Source organism: Sinocyclocheilus rhinocerous, unplaced genomic scaffold (assembly GCF_001515625.1).
Source record: "Sinocyclocheilus rhinocerous isolate Xijiao unplaced genomic scaffold, SAMN03320098_v1.1 scaffold496, whole genome shotgun sequence".
Classification (NCBI taxonomy): Eukaryota; Metazoa; Chordata; class Actinopteri; order Cypriniformes; family Cyprinidae; genus Sinocyclocheilus; species Sinocyclocheilus rhinocerous.
This window is the reverse complement of record NW_015632471.1, coordinates 266,789-283,127: the sequence shown is the minus strand read 5'-3', so window position 1 is coordinate 283,127 and position 16,339 is coordinate 266,789. Positions and strand designations below refer to the sequence as shown.

The 16,339-nt window shown below is 36.9% G+C and overlaps 1 protein-coding gene across 1 annotated transcript in view; it reads left to right on the top strand.

Moving 5' to 3' along the window:
* The window catches only part of LOC107742492 (protocadherin-7-like), a 36,614-nt gene that overhangs the window by 11,666 nt on the left and 8,609 nt on the right, over positions 1-16,339 (top strand). The window lies entirely within an intron of this gene.

The following is a 16,339-nucleotide window of genomic DNA, read 5'->3' as shown; positions in this document are numbered from 1 at the left end:
ATATATATATATAGGCATATATTACAATATAAATTAAAAATTTTGATTCTTCAAAATTTCTGTGATTAACTAGTAAACAGAATAAAATGTAATTTACCATGCGTAGTATTCCAGACCTTCATTAAAAAAAAGAAAAAAATAAGATTGCCGGTTGAAAGATTAAAACATTGCAGATGTGTCAAAATTTTATTGAAATGTTTTTACTTACAAATATTTATAATTTGAACAAATACATTTTTGAACAAAGGGGTTAAATTAAGGTGTCAGTAAGTCATTCACAAAGGCAGTTACTTTTTTGTTGTTGTTGATAAACGAATCAGTGTTTTTTTTAACAGGTCTGATTTATTCAACAGCGTTGAATGACGAAAAGTGTTTGTTGGCAAAGAAACAAAACAAGTGACAAGTCTTTATGAGTTATAGAATTGCAATATTTTTTTCAGTCAGTTAAATTAATGATTCAATGACTCAAGCATAACAAGACTTTTTTCATTCTTGCATGAATTGTGCATTTGAATAAATAAGTTTTATTAAATAAATGATTAATTGACTCCGTCATTAACACTCATTAAATGAGTGCACATTCATTAAATGATCACTATTATTATTTAAAAAAATGACTTCCATATAAGATTTTTAATAAAACTTAAGTCATCATAAAAAAAGTAATTTGCCGTTTTGAACAATGACTTAATGAGTATATATTGATTTGTATGTATGCTTTCAAGTATTCTTAATTTTAAACAGCTATGATGACAAATTAGGTGTCAGTCCTGTGTCTCGTGTTTTTCCACGTGCTCCATGTCCCAGTTTTCCCATGTTGATTGTTTCCAATTTGATTCCAGGTGTGTCTCGTCTTCCCCTGATTAAGTTGTATATAAAGTGTGTCCTGCCCCTTGTTTCTCGTCCGATATTGAATGTCGTCTTTCCCCGCTACGTGTGTGTTCCTGGTTCCCTTGATGTCCATTAAAAGTCTCTTTGTTTGAAGTATACTTCACGTCTCCTCGTTCCTCGCTCCGTGCTCCTCACAGTAGCGACTCGTGACATTAGGTCAGTGCATTACATAACTTTATTAAATAAATGTGTCTTTGTTAAAACTTTAGTTATTTATTATATATCCATATATATGATTTTCATAAAGATTTGTATCTCTGAAATTGTCCCTATTGAAGTTGTCCCAACTTTGTCTACATTATGTGTGTGCTAGAACAGCATATTACATGCAAACACTACACTAAAAAAAATTCAGGGTAAAAAAAACCCCAACCATTTCTGGTTTATTTGGCAACCCAGCGCCGGTTAAATATTGGACAGAACACATACATGCCGGTTATTTTGACCCAGCTAGTTGTGTTAAATGTTTGACCCAACATGCCGGGTTGTTATATTTAACTCAGTTATTGTTTAAAAATTACTATATTGCTGGCTTAAAATGGGGTGGGAATTAGAAATCACACACAGAATTACTAGAGGCAACAGTAAAAATCAAAAGGTGAACATTTATTAATAAGCAAGAATACCCATGTACAAAAATCTAAAACAAATTTAATTTATTTGGATGAACCACCACCTCGCGTTTCACCCATAGCTGAAAGATGCCATGACTGACTCCATAACCTGCCCCTAAATAAAGAGTACTGAGATTAGAGAACATATTTTAACATCAAAATAACTTAAATTCAGTTTTATAATAAAGAAAATCAGGCAAAAGGCATTTTCATCAAACAAAATGATCGTTGCTGATGCATTTAGCTGACTGACATCTCGTCCCTGTATGTGAAAAATTATTTACAGCACAGTAAAGACTTTATAGATTAAATAAAACATATACAAACCAATATTTCACTGAAGATGTGCAACAATTATGCAGCGCTGAGAACGGCTCTCTCCTGAAGAGGATGCAAAAGCCCATGCTCTGACGGTAACTCAACAGCTGGGTTGAAGTATACCCGCGCTGGGTTGTTTCACTGGAGGGAGGGGGAGGGGTGTATATTTTCAGCTGTCAGTAAGATTGACCCAGCCACTAACCCAGTGGTGTAGCAAAAAATCACGGTGCCCCCCCCCCCACAAACTGCAAATCCGAGCCCCGCCTCCATGAAAGGTGGGGGGTTACTTCGCAGTAATTATATTTCTGTTTTAAACCATGAAGGCGAGCCAATGGATTTCCCACATGCAACGTGCAAACTTTGCGCAAGAGTTATGCCGGTGTCTTAACCTCGGTGTGTTAAAGAGTAAAAACTGACGGCGCTTTCGCCATCTGCCACTGCATTAACAGTGCATATTCTTTCAGAGACGACAAGAGACGAATCTTCTTCAACATATGCTGATAATGGTTTATAGCTGTCTTAAATTATTCCCTTAATATTTCTCATGTGGCCCGTATAGTGAAAAACATGAGAAAAAAACATATTTCACATTAAACAGGTTGTTTTTGAAAATCCGTGTATGAAATAAAGCTGCTCTTAATTTGCATTGATGACTGTAGTGTTAATCATTTTAATTATAGGCCTGTAATTCATTGTATAAATTAATAGATCTGTTTTAAAAAAACCTTTTTAAAAACCTTTTTAATGAGGAGTAAGCTAATAGCCTAATGTTTTATTGCATGATGCGCTATGAATGATTGCAGGGCAAATTAATTGTAATTTAATAATAAAAGTATCCTAATAATAATAATAGGCCTAAGAAGAAGAAGAATGAAACAGGACTGTATTAATTGGAAATGCCAAATCCTCTTAATATTGCCAGTATTTGATGCTTTTGAAAATATCTGGCTATTGTCGACACATGATACGACGCAACTCAGCTGGGGAGGTTATTACGGGGCCCCCCCACAGTGCATGCCCTGCGTGCCCGTACGCTATGCCACTGCACTAACCTAACGACTGGGTAACACAAAAACTATCCAACACTGGAAAAGAAACAAGCCAACAGTCTCAACCCAGCGGTTGGAAAAAAAACCTGCATTTTTTTAGTGTAATGAGATCACGTTGACACTCCATATGCACTATATATCAGTATGCATAACAAAGAATAAAGGGCACAGTCTTTAATTAGCATTTTAGTCTGTTTGGACTTGCACACTTAATTATAAGACTGTAATTAGGGAGTATACCTTGGCTCAACTTTTTCTTGCTGAAAGAAAGCTCAGGAAGGGAAAAAGATAAAAACAGAGAGATGATATTTTCTGTCCTCCTTTCATCACATTGTTAGGCCTGCGAACCAGATCACTACATTGGCTCACTAATTCCTAACTGCCCATTTACACAGAAACATGTCCAACCGAGGGATTTGTTCATGTATGTGCAGCAAGTGTCAATCAAATAAAATAAGCTTGTTTTATTGATTTCCTCACATTTACGGCATTGTATGCGGTCCATGTGTGAACAGCGTGATGATGGTGTGGAAGAATAATGGCTGGATGCAGCACTACCGTGAGTCATGGGGGTTGTGAACTATAGTCTTCGAAGCGGCCAGATATACTACTGTGACATTATTATGCATAAAACCACAGATTGTACTCTTTACTTGCTTTATTTATTTATTTATTTATTTTGTTTTGTTTGGTTATTTGAATAGTTTACCATTTAAGACACACTATAGGAGCCTTATAGATATAATATTTTGCTCTTCTGTGCTTCTGCTGCAAAGGCGCTTTTCATGTAGAAGAAAAACTACTTGTCGTTCTCCTTGGATACACCACTATACAGTCGTCCGCCCCCCTACGTCTCATCCCACTGGTGGAAAATGAGTGTGTGGGCAAGCCAGGGCCTGTGGGCCTGTTCCTCTGTGTGTGTGTGTGTGTGCGTTAGTGTTTGTGTGTGTGATCCCTTACACCTGCCTGTACACGTCGACAGGAAGTCCACAGAGATAAGGCATGATGCTTTCCTCACACTGCCCAAGTGTAACAGTGTTCAAAACAACACCCACCACGCTTCAAAGAATGCTAAAAATGTTTGAAAGTAAAGCAACCGAGGCAACACACTTTCTAACCCTGAATCTAAATCCGACACCCTCCTCAATCTGGATCGCGCGCACACACACACACATACTTTTCGGTCTGCTTTTTGATGCGCACACATACAGCAACACCCATAAACACCCATGAACACAACCCGCACACACACTCACACGTGGCACCGGCCCCGGGGGAAACAACAGCCGCCTGGGCGAAAATAAAACTCTTCACTCGGTTAGAATTAAATCAAAGCGATGCAAATCAAATGGCCAATTAAAGCCACAAACACGTTTCCTGGGAGATGAAATGCTGACGCCTAATTGGTTGGATAAAAGGGGCAATGCATCTAAGAAGACAGACCTGAGAAGGACGTTTTGGAAACGCAGCAATGAGAAGAGATTGTGTGTGTGTGTGTGTGTGTGTGTGGAGCATTCGTGTTGGGAGATTCACTGAACATAAGTTAGACTGTCAACTATGTGGGCCGTAAGTGCTTCGTTTTCTTTGTAATTTAGAGGAAGCACTTTGCTAAGGGAAAAGCAGAACGTGAGATGGAGAGGCTTTTTTTGAAGTTCAGCTTTCACACAGTAGTTCTTCAGGGTTCTCACAGCATAGAAGGGATTTTAAAAACGTTTGTACTGGAAAAGCAGCTAGGAAGAAAGAAAATGTCTGATATCTATGCACACACACAAACACGTTCAAGCTGTGACTCGGGCTTCAGTCGCACGACACGGTCAGACAACTCCCGCTGAGATGTCGCAGTTGCTGTATGTGTTTGTGCGCTTGCTGACGAGTGAACGCAGCTTATGAGGAGAGACAAATTCACAGTATTTCACAGCTTGCACAGTGGAAATGCCTGATTAACTGATATGATCAAATAAGCAAACAAGAGGAAATGTCAAAAGTGAATTTTCACATTTGCATTTGTTTTGGTTCAGAATTTTAACTGATGGTTGTCAACTTCAAACCTTCACTGTTTGGCTGTTTTATCTGATCATTCTTGTGAAAAAGAAGTGTGCTTAATTGTATTGAATGTGCACTTGTAGTGTACTTTATATCCTAATAGTATACTTTAAAAAAAAATTGTACTTACAGAAAATATATTAAAGCCTTAACCCTTACTTGTGTGTAAGTGTACATAAGAGACAGTTTTATAATTGCCATAATGCACTTAAATGCACGTTTAAAGGTGCACCTTGTTATAGTCAAATTACATGTTTAAATATGTTTTAATAATCTTTTTTGTGTGCTTTCAATAATTACATTTAAGTGTTGACTGAAATATAAAAAAAATAGCACTTGTAATGTGTAATTCAATATTACATTTAAAGTTAATATAATGTAAATGTACTAAATTGTAAATTCATCATTACAGATGTGTAGTTACAAATATGTTTAAATACATGAAATACACATTTTATTGGAATTACATTAAAGCATATTTTGGCATAAAAGGTTTGGAACAACTTGCAAGTGAGTAAATGATTACAGAATTTCATTTCAATCATCATTTTGGGGTAAACTATCCCTTTAAGTCCTACTTAAGCGGGTCAAAAAATCACTAAATTTCATTTAATTCCAATTAACATGCAATTAAGCATCCAAAGATTTTTATTCAGTTTCTTCTAAAATATATTATTTCCCTCTCTCTCTCTCACACACACACACACACACATTGTTAGCAGTGGCGGCTCGTGGGTTTTAAAATAGAGGAGGCACACTAATTGTATTGGTCTGGGGATCATTATTATTATTATTATTATTATTATTATTATTTGCTTAACCACTTCAAAATGTCTTTTTTGTTGCTTTTAGTCAGAAAACGTAAAGAAAACTACACATACAGCAAGATAATTTAATTTCACTTACCTGGCATATCACTTGAAGCAAACATCCATCCCTTCGTAAAAGTATGTGTTAAAAGAGCCGACTGTTGTAACGTTAGCCTGTATCCAGCTTAGGCGTGTTCTCCCTTTATTTTTAATTTGTATACTGTTTGAATGACAGCTTGGTAAATCTGTTGGTGATCAAATATTCAATATCGCTACTCATAAGTACTTGGTACATTATCAGCGCAGAGGGAGACGTTCAAACTAATATCACATAATTTATGTCTCTATGATGATTGGTTGATGTACCAGAAGGGAGGCTAGCCTCCTCTACGAGGTTTCTTTTCTCAACACTCCTCAGCGCTGAAAGTGAACACTCGATGCTGATTGGCTAATTTTTTTACCAACAGAGGCATGAGAGCTCAGCTCTCCCCTGGCCTCCCCCTCCCCTTCTCTGTCACCTAGCGGTTGTAATTACATCAGCAGATTCGGCACATTCGCGATAGAAAAGCGGCGCTTTCACGTTATGGTATTACAACTGTGAAATTACAAACAAAAAATACACATTCTGAAACATGAACTGAAATAAATTGTGAATTTTATAAAAAAAAAAATAAAAAAAAGTGACGGGGTATCAGTCGTGGTATTGAAGGTGGGAGAGAGCGCTGTACATTCACTCCCCCCACCTACAATCCCTGCCGGACTTGAGAATATTTTGGGGAAGCTGTGCCTCCCCTGCCTCCCCCGACGAGCCGCCACTGATTGTTAGTGCTGAGTTGTGGGCTGCAGTTGTTTATTGTTGCTAAATGGATTGATTTTTTCTTCTCATATGTTGTGTATTTCCAGAGGCAGGACTATAAACTGTTTTCCCCCCCACTTTGCTCTGTTCTAAGCTTTTAGGGTTAGTGATACAGGCTTAAAACAGCATGCGGGTGAGTAAATAATGACCAAACTTCAATTTTTTTGGGGGGGGGGGGACTAACCTTTTTAGCTTTTTGTAGTATCACATTTTGTTTCCATCAGGCCACAATCGCTGACCTGATCTCAGGTTATATCAGCATTCCTTAAAATACAGTGGTTGTAACAGTTTTAGTATTTCATAAGAAAACATAAACAATAATCTCCCTTAGGAGCCCTGTAAGCCATCAGTTATATTCAGATCTGATAAAGCGTACAGTATGATATTCCACATAACATTTGACATTTGTTTGAGCCGCAGGCTAGTGGTCAGAAACATTGATCTGTGGTGAGAAATGAGGGTTCGAATCTGCGGTTGTGTCCAAATTCTGTCCCCCTCATCATTTTAGGTCATCTGTCCTCTTTCTCTCTCAGTAATATGTTGAAAAATAATAAATAATTGACATCTGTATATATACAGTATGTAATAGATACATGAGACATCATAACTGAGTTCCAAACGGATGTTCAGGAGGAGCTTGTTCATCTAATTCTGCTAATCATGCCACGAAGGATATATACACAGCTGCTTACCTCACTCCTTTGATAGTTCTCCTGGCATCCCTCCACCACCCTGACTCCACCTTAATTTCTATAATTAAATACGTCCGGGAGGTGGGGGTGGGCTCAAGCCCCCTCATTGTGGACAGTAAACCAAACCAGTTTACATTCATCACACTCGAGTATAAAATGAACAGGAACTCGTGAAATGGATGTTTACAACAACCTGGTCTTTAAAGAGCGGGGCCTAATATTGTCAGGTGTCTTTATGATGGTTTATGCTGGTCGTTATTCCACTGGATTGGTATTTATTAAAGTGCAGAGTGATTTAATGTTTGCATTTAATGGTCTGAATATTTTATGGCCTAAAACGCCAGCAGGAGAAAAAAAAAGTAGCAGAGGGAATGGAGAGCTGGACAGTATTTTGACATTGTTGAGCTATGCTAGTAGTTAGCTACTTCTTTTTACACATGTATTTTATTTTGTGTAGTTTATTTAATTTTATTTGTACAATGATGGTCAGCATTTACACTTCATATATTTACACTATTTACACGAAATTCCATCCATTTACACTAAATTCCATAAAACAACAGATTAACAGAAAACAACAGACTTTATATTAAAAATGTAGTTGCCATCAGTGACATTTAACAAAATAATATTTTATTTGTAAAAAAAACTATTGTTATAAATATTATATTTTAATTTTATATGGCTAGAAAATAAAAATAAATTGCCATGAAAACAAATAAATCCCTTCCATTTGATGCCATTAATAAAACTATAAAACAGCATAATTTATATATATATATATATATATCCTAATGACCAATTGACATTTAACAAGACATTTTATTGATAAATTATTACGGTAAATATTAAAATGCAATTTTATATATGACAATGAATGAATGAATGAATGAATGAATGAATGAGAAATTGCCACACAGACATCTGTTCATCTGTTGTTTCGAAAAAAAATGGCTAAACCTAGTCATATATTTGAATGTTGAGCAGCGAGCTCATTGGCTACCGATACAGGAGAGAACCAATCATCTGTGCCAAGTGATAATAATGTCATTAGGTCAGATTGAGTTAGACCTATCGGCCATCTAGAGTTTCATGCCAGAACTCTGTATTAAACTTACTTTGTTAGCTGGCTAGTGAACAAAAAAGCTGCATGGACACAAATCAATCTGAATAATTTGATTGAACCGGTGCATTGAATTGAACCATTCACGTGAACTGATTCACTGAAAATAATCAGTTTTTTTAAATGCTTCATGTAAGACAGAGAAAGAAGATATTTACCCCACAATGTTTGATTAGTACCTCAAATTGTTTGCCGCTTTGTATATTACACCTTTACTTGTTGAAAACTCACTCGCAACTGCAAAACGGTTTTGAAAACAGCAGAAATACTGTCATTCTGAAGCACGGAGGTTGACGGATGTTCACTACTTTTAGTTAGCTACTCCCCGACACTGGATTTTAATTATGCCTTTGACACAGAAAGGGCCTATTCTCACAGTGGACGTCATGAGATGAACCCAGATGATGAAGGCTTCACAGAGATGAGCGATTGCGTCTGAGAGGAACTGAGAATGGGGGGCGGACTGAAAGAGTGTAGTGTGCTCTGCCTAATAACGCCCCTCTGTGTCACACGCATACACACACTGAGGTTATTGTCACAGCAACCGCAGCATGTCGTGAGACATTCTGTTTAAATTTATGTGTCACAGGGGTGTGTTCTCTGTCTGGGCCGCTGAATGTAGGTGTGTACGAATTTATTGTTTTGCGTTCAGAGACTGTGAAAATCGCATGATTACGTATTTTCATCTCACCGAATGTCACCTCAGTGACAAGTTTCTGACAGGAAACAGAGCCAGGATTGCTTGTGCATATGTTCGTTGGCAAAACTGCATGTAGCATAACTGATTAAAAATGCCGTCTTACATAGCATGAGCTCATCTGCATGTGAAAATAAGTCATCCGACACGGGACATACTTATACAGCTCATTATACACACATTGCAAGACATCCTTACTCACTTCACTATGTATTTTTTTTTTTTTTTTGTGGTGTCTGTAACAGAACTGCTTTGTTTGATTGCTGGTCAGTATAAAATGGGACAATAAGGGACGGTGTGTGTGTGCATGTGTGTGTGTGGGTGTAGCTTTTTGTCACAAGTGGGTATTCATTAAATTTCTCTGTCTCACCATAGATATATACCCAGACACACACATGTGAAATTCATATGCACAACACACACACACATATGAAGGCAAGGCTGTAGCTGAAGCATCCTGTTTACTTCGTAAAGCACAATGGAGACTTTTATGTGGAAGTCTGAGACAATGATGAGGGAAAAGCCATAAATATCACCTCCACACACATACAGTGCTTGCTAACATCAGGACACCCTCATTAAGTGAGCATTGTTCTCAGCGAAACGAACCAGGAAGACAAGAGACGTCTGTCAAACATGCACCTAATCATTATCTTTCATTCAGTCAAAGCCCAATCACGTATGGATTAGTTTGCCCTCCACTCAAGAGCTTAATCTGTCCCAAACGCCGTGTCGTTGGTTAAACAGCTTTGCTTCTGACGATGCACTTTGGTTCCTCTAGGAATTAAGTGCTTACACTTGTTTGACATTGACTCAGCTGTGGCACCTTTGACTGAAGTCAGATGTCTGGCTTCATTAAACTAATTATAATGGGGAAAACTCACTGTAAGGTCACGCAATGTGTATAAAAGCCTTAAACAAAAACTCAAATTAAAAATGTGATGAATATATATAAGAGCCAGTGGGAAAGGCAGTAAGCAATGTTACTCTAGGAAATTGTGTGTGTGTGTGTGTGTGTGTGTGTGTGTGTGTGTGAGTGTGTGTGTGTGTGTGTGTGTGTATAAACTCTTAAATATACACTTATCTTTTTAAATGTTTTTTTTTCCTGTGATGCCAAAGCTGAATTTTCAGCAGTCATTATTCCAGTCTTCAATGTCACATGATCCTTTAGAAATTATTCTAAGTATGCTATTGAAACAAGTTGCTATATTTTTTCAAGATGAAAAAAAAAACATTGTAGACATTTTTTTTTTTTAGGATTCTTGGTTGAATGGAAAGTTCAAAAGAGCATCATTCATGTGAAATAAATCTTTTGAAATCTTATTATAAATGTCTTTACTGTCACTTTTGATTATTATTATTATATTGCATTTTATAATGGTTGCATTTAAATCAATACAAATAATTTGTATTGATTACTGTCAGTGTAAATGCTGTCAGTGTGAGAAAGGATAGACTGATGAGTCATTATGCAAATACTATACTGACATCATGGCATATTTTGAATCTTGAAACTCTTTCTTTTTAAATTTCTTAAGAAGTATAATGTTAATATTCTGATCCCAGAGTGCGCATGAGCCAAGATTTCAAATTCTGCTCATGTAATTTCTCAAGCCTTCAATCCCTATCCCTTTTCTGCTCCTTAGCCTGTCCCCTCTAGACTATCAATAAAAATGTCAAAAACAAGTTTTAAAAATAGTATAAATCTCACAAAAATCTAAATATACGGCAGACCTGAGGCACAATATTATTATTAAAGAGTGTGTAGGAAAGCACTGATGTCATTCCATTCACAGCATGCTTGAGAAATTGACAGTGCTTGATTTTGTCCACTAAGGGGCACTGGTGCCCGTCTTCCTCCGTGACTTTGTATTGCAGTCAGTTGATGACCCTACTGCAACAGTTAATGTGCACTAATCCACCCTTGTATATCTGTGTGTGTTTGTGTGTGAGTGTGTGTGTGTATTCTAGCGCAACCACTTCTTACCTCTGTTTGCTCTCTGCTCTTCTCACGACACACTCTCCACCTCTCTCTTTCTCACTCTCTCTCTCTCCGTCTCTCTCTCTCTCTCTGCAGTGCCTCTTTCACTGCATGGTGATTATTATTCCTCACACAGACTCAGTGCTGATACTCAGATACTGCTGAGGAGCCCTGTAAATCACCTGGAGCTGAGAGAGAGGAAGAAAGAGAAAGAGAGAGAGGATGGGAGATATACTGAGAAAGATGAGAGAATTCAAGGTGGGCTGAATGAACGATCGAGTATGAAACAGCAAGGGAATTGAGGGAAGAAAAAGGGATGAGAGTTACGGATAAAGAGGAGAAACAAGGGAGAAGGAAGAGAGCCGAAAGAAAGAGTGAGGGGGGAGCGTTAGTGTAAAATGCTGCAGTCAGAGTGAGCCGTGGTGCAGGATGATCATCGGGAGTATCTGTCACGCTATTGTAGAACGCATACGCATCTCTGTGACCTTTATCCCACTGCAGAAATGCCAGTCCGGTGCACACGTTCACTTATCCTTCTCATGTCATTGAGCAGGAGACGTACAGGAAATTGTAAATGATGTGTGCATCTGTCCGTCTATCTCCGTCCTACACAAACTTACGCTTGTCAGTTTGCCACCTGCTTGTATTAATAACTGTCAGTGTTTGCTGTGGTTACACACAGGCGAGTGAAATTGTTTTCCACAGGACAGGCATTTGATTGAATACTAAACTAAAGTAAACCAACAATGGCAAATTGTCTCTCTGTGTGAGTGCAATTTTACATCCTTCTTTAATGCCTTTAAGCCCCACATTTGTAAATACTTGTGTAGTCTATTGCTGCTTTTTGGGCAAGCACTGCTATTCCAGAAGAAGACAAAAGAAACCCCTGTTCTGAACCCCTAAGACTTTCTTCCTTCCACTAAACAGAAAAGAAATCTTTAGAAGCAATTTTCAAAGAAAGATTCATTCTGATTCTTTCATTTATTTGTTTAGCTGTTTCTTCAGCATGAGATGCTATTACATAGGTGAATACATTAGCAGGTGCAATACATTAGCAGTAAGTGGCGACAAGTGCATGTACTTTTGTGCATTAGGAGTGAGTGAGTCATTGAATAATTAGCACAAAAGATTTGTTTTAAAAAAATGACTAAAACAAGTCTACAAAGCTTTTGGCAAATTTAGATGCCCCAGTTCTTTTTCGTACACTACCACTGATTTCTAGTCGTGTCCTCTTTTGGAAGGCCGAACAAAGTATTTTCGCTTTCGCAACGAAACACACAAGAGTCTTCACAACATGGCGGCGGCGGTGGCAGCAACAATAAAGTTACGCCTTCTTTCTTTGGGCGGTGTTATGCAAATATTCCCACATCGTGATGTAGACTTGTGGGGGCGTGTTTAAACGAGGCGTTTTAGGAGGGCGTGGACCAGTCTTAACTTTTATAAAGAATATCTCTTTGGGTTTGAGACTTTAGTCTTTGCAACTTTAAGGGTTTACTATTATAGGGTCTATTCACGAACAGCTTGTAACACTCCAAAGAGAAAGGAAAACTTGAAATCGCATCATATGACCCCTTTAAACCATTTCAACATTGGCACATTGGAAAAAAAAAAAAACTTGTCTCTACATAATTTTTTTTAGCAAAATACGTACTTGCACAAAAAAAATCACTTCACTTTCCAGCTGAAATAACCACTAGTGCCAGTAAAACAACAACAAAGTATTATTATATGAGTAAATATCTAATAAACTATTCACGAACAGCTTGTAACACTCCAAAGAGAAAGGAAAACTTGAAATCGCATCATATGACCCCTTTAAACCATTTCAACATTGGCACATTGGAAAAAAAAAAAAAACTTGTCTCTACATAATTTTTTTTAGCAAAATACGTACTTGCACAAAAAAAATCACTTCACTTTCCAGCTGAAATAACCACTAGTGCCAGTAAAACAACAACAAAGTATTATTATATGAGTAAATTGTCATCTAATAAATACATTTTTGTGTGGTTCCTTTAAGAATATTATGTTATGACCTCAAAACACTTTTACCACAGTGCATTGTTTGTAAACTAATTGCATCACATAACCAGCTACATATGTATGGCTTTTCTGACATAGTAAACTTGCTTGGTAGCTCACCTGGTACTAGTGTTGCTTTCCTCAACGAAAATTATGACTAAATATCGTCGTCAACGAAACTTTATTACATGACGAAAACGAGACGAGACGAAAATGCTGGTCATGTGACGATGACTATAATTAAATGTATAATGCAATATCGTTGACGAATAAAAACGAGACTAAATGTGGTTTACAAAATAAAAACTATGCTAAAATGTCTCTTCATTTTCGTTGACCAAAACGAGACGAAACGAAATGTTATAACGTTATTTCGTCTCGTTTACTCGCGTTATTATTATTATTCGAAGTTAGAAATTCAAATATTGTGACAAAATTAATTTTGTAGGGTGCCACAAATTTGTTAAAATTTCCAAAGGGTGCCGCGACTAAAGAAAGGTTGGGAGACACTGATTTAGAAGATGAAAACCAAACAAAGTTAAGTCTGACACAGAGAAAGGGACCGATGGCCGGCCAGCCGGGGTTCGTCTTTATTTAAATTTATGTGTGTGTACTTCTAACATGTTTGGTTGGTAAAATAAATGTTGTAAATTCAAATCAGAGCGTCTTCCGTGTCTGGAATGGATGTATTCTTGAGTCTATAAGGTAACAATAATATAATAAGATAACTAAAATACAATTTTCATTGACTAAAACTAGACTAAATGTCATCAGTTTTCGTCGACTAAAACTAGACTAAAATGCTCAGACTTTTAGGTGACTAAAACTTGATTAGACTAAAAAGAGTATGAACGTGACTAAAACTAATAAAAACTAAAATGACAGTTTCACACAAAGACTAGACTAAAACTAAAATTAAAACAGGCCGCCAAAAACAACACTACCTGGTACAGCACTGTACTTGCTCTCGTAAGAGCCTGTGAAACACGAGTCACAAGAAAAAAGTTCAAAGACTTGTAGAAGCAAGCTAAAATGGCATGGATGCTTCAGCAAATGCATTTTTATCATATAAATTTTTGCTTTTGTTAACGCTAACACTTTTAGGGTTTAGGGTTTAGTACAAAAGCAATGTGATATAATTTTGCATCGTGACATTTTTTAATGACCCTGGGTTGCACCGTTTAGAATCGCTTTGAGCCTCATTCTCATATATCCAACCAATGATATTATTGTATGATTGTTATTATATGATACTCCTTTACAACGTACACTTGAATGTCAGTTGCTTATTCAAGAATCATTCTTTGAGGGGAGATAAAGCAGGCATGTGATTCATAAGGGAGAGTCAGTGCATGAATGAGAATGATTCAACAATGAACAAAATATCATGAGTAGGGATGCATCACGCCGTTGGTTCTCTTATGAAACATGACAGGGTTGTCATTGTTGTGTTAACTAACCCTTTTAGGTCTCTATTTTGGAAGAATTTGATGAGAAATGTTTACATTAAAAACTCTGAAGACTTCATGTTAAAACTTTTATCTGGGAAAATCTGAGATTTTGTTGAAAACTTTTGCTCCCTAGATGAGAGAGGACAGAATAGACTAGAAAATAATTTTAATAGAAGAGAAAAATTATAATTCGGACAAAAATGCAATGGAATATGCGGGATAGTTAACAGGACAGTTTGTGCACACTAATCGTGAATAAAACTGATTTTACAGTTAATGGCAGAGGCCTGGGGGTCTCTTCTGTGCTGTTTGAATGATGTCACTAATTGAATGTACTTAGTTGGAACACACTATAGATCCATATCCAAATCAGCTCGGCTGAATTATTCATTGTATGCGGCATGCCCTTTCAATATGCAGAGTCATGGAACGCAGAGGAGAGGCTAAGCACTAATTAATCAGGCCTCGTTAATTTCCTTTGAGCCGTCAGGTAAGAGTGTTTCTCTCTAATTATGTTGATGACTGCGGAAAGCAGACACACATACACACACTCAGACCTGAATCCTCACAAACAAGATTGTAAGATGTGCATGCACACCGCTGTAGATGTGGACACACACACACACACACGCGCACACACAAAGGCAGGCAGGCGGTGATGCACACCTGGTTTAACAGACAGTCACATCAGTAAACATACACAGCCACAGTTGGATGTCATGCTGGAAAGGGAAAGGAAATGGCCTGTGTCAGATTAAAGGGTTGGTTTTTAATGTTTGCCGTCAAAGTCCATTAATATTCTATCAGCTCTGTTTCTGCTGCTGGTGCACTGACTGGACCCCAGCCAAGACCCAAGAACACACACACACACACACACACACACAAACATTCAAAAGCCCAACCTTTGTGACTTTAGCCAGAGTCTGCTTTTCACACACATTCACACAGCCAAACCTCTGTGTCTTTAGCCAAACTCTTCTCTCACAAACACAAACAACCACAAAGCCAAAAGCTTAACCTCTATGACTGAAGCACTCTCAGTTTCTGTCTCCCACGCACACATTATGCCCCATCATATTGCGACAATATGGAATAGCGTGTCTGCTACAAAAACTACAATTATATACTCTAATTATATACAAATTAGTATACTGTAAAACATCCTATTTTTCATAGATAGCAGTGTAACATGATATACAGGTGCAGCTTCTAAATAAGCATTATATATGCATATTAAAGAGCCCAGTGGAACATTTTATTCAAATGTTTACTCAAAAGTTTTATGGTACAGAAGAGAATGAAATTCTATGTTCTTCTTCACTGGAGTATAAGATTTGTTTCAGATGTACATTACCGTTCAAAGATTTGGGGTTGGAAAGATTTTTTTTAATGTATTTTTACAAATATTTTTAAGTTGAAATATTATTACAATTTAAAACAAATATTTTCTATTTTAATATATTTTAAAATGTAATTTAATCTTGTGATGCAAAGCAGAATTTTCAGCAGCCATTAACTCAATCTTTAGTGTCACATGTTCCTTCAGAAATCATTCTAATATGCTGATTTGGTGCTCAAGAAACATTATTATATAAAATATAAAATATTAATATTATATATATGAATATATTTCTGTGGAAGCTGTGATCATTTTTTTCCAGGATTCTTTGTTGAATAAAAATTTCAAAAGAACAGCATTCATGTAATATTGTTAATGTCACTTTTGAACAATGTGATGCATCTTTGCTAAATATGATGATGATTATTATTATTATTATTATTATTATTATTAT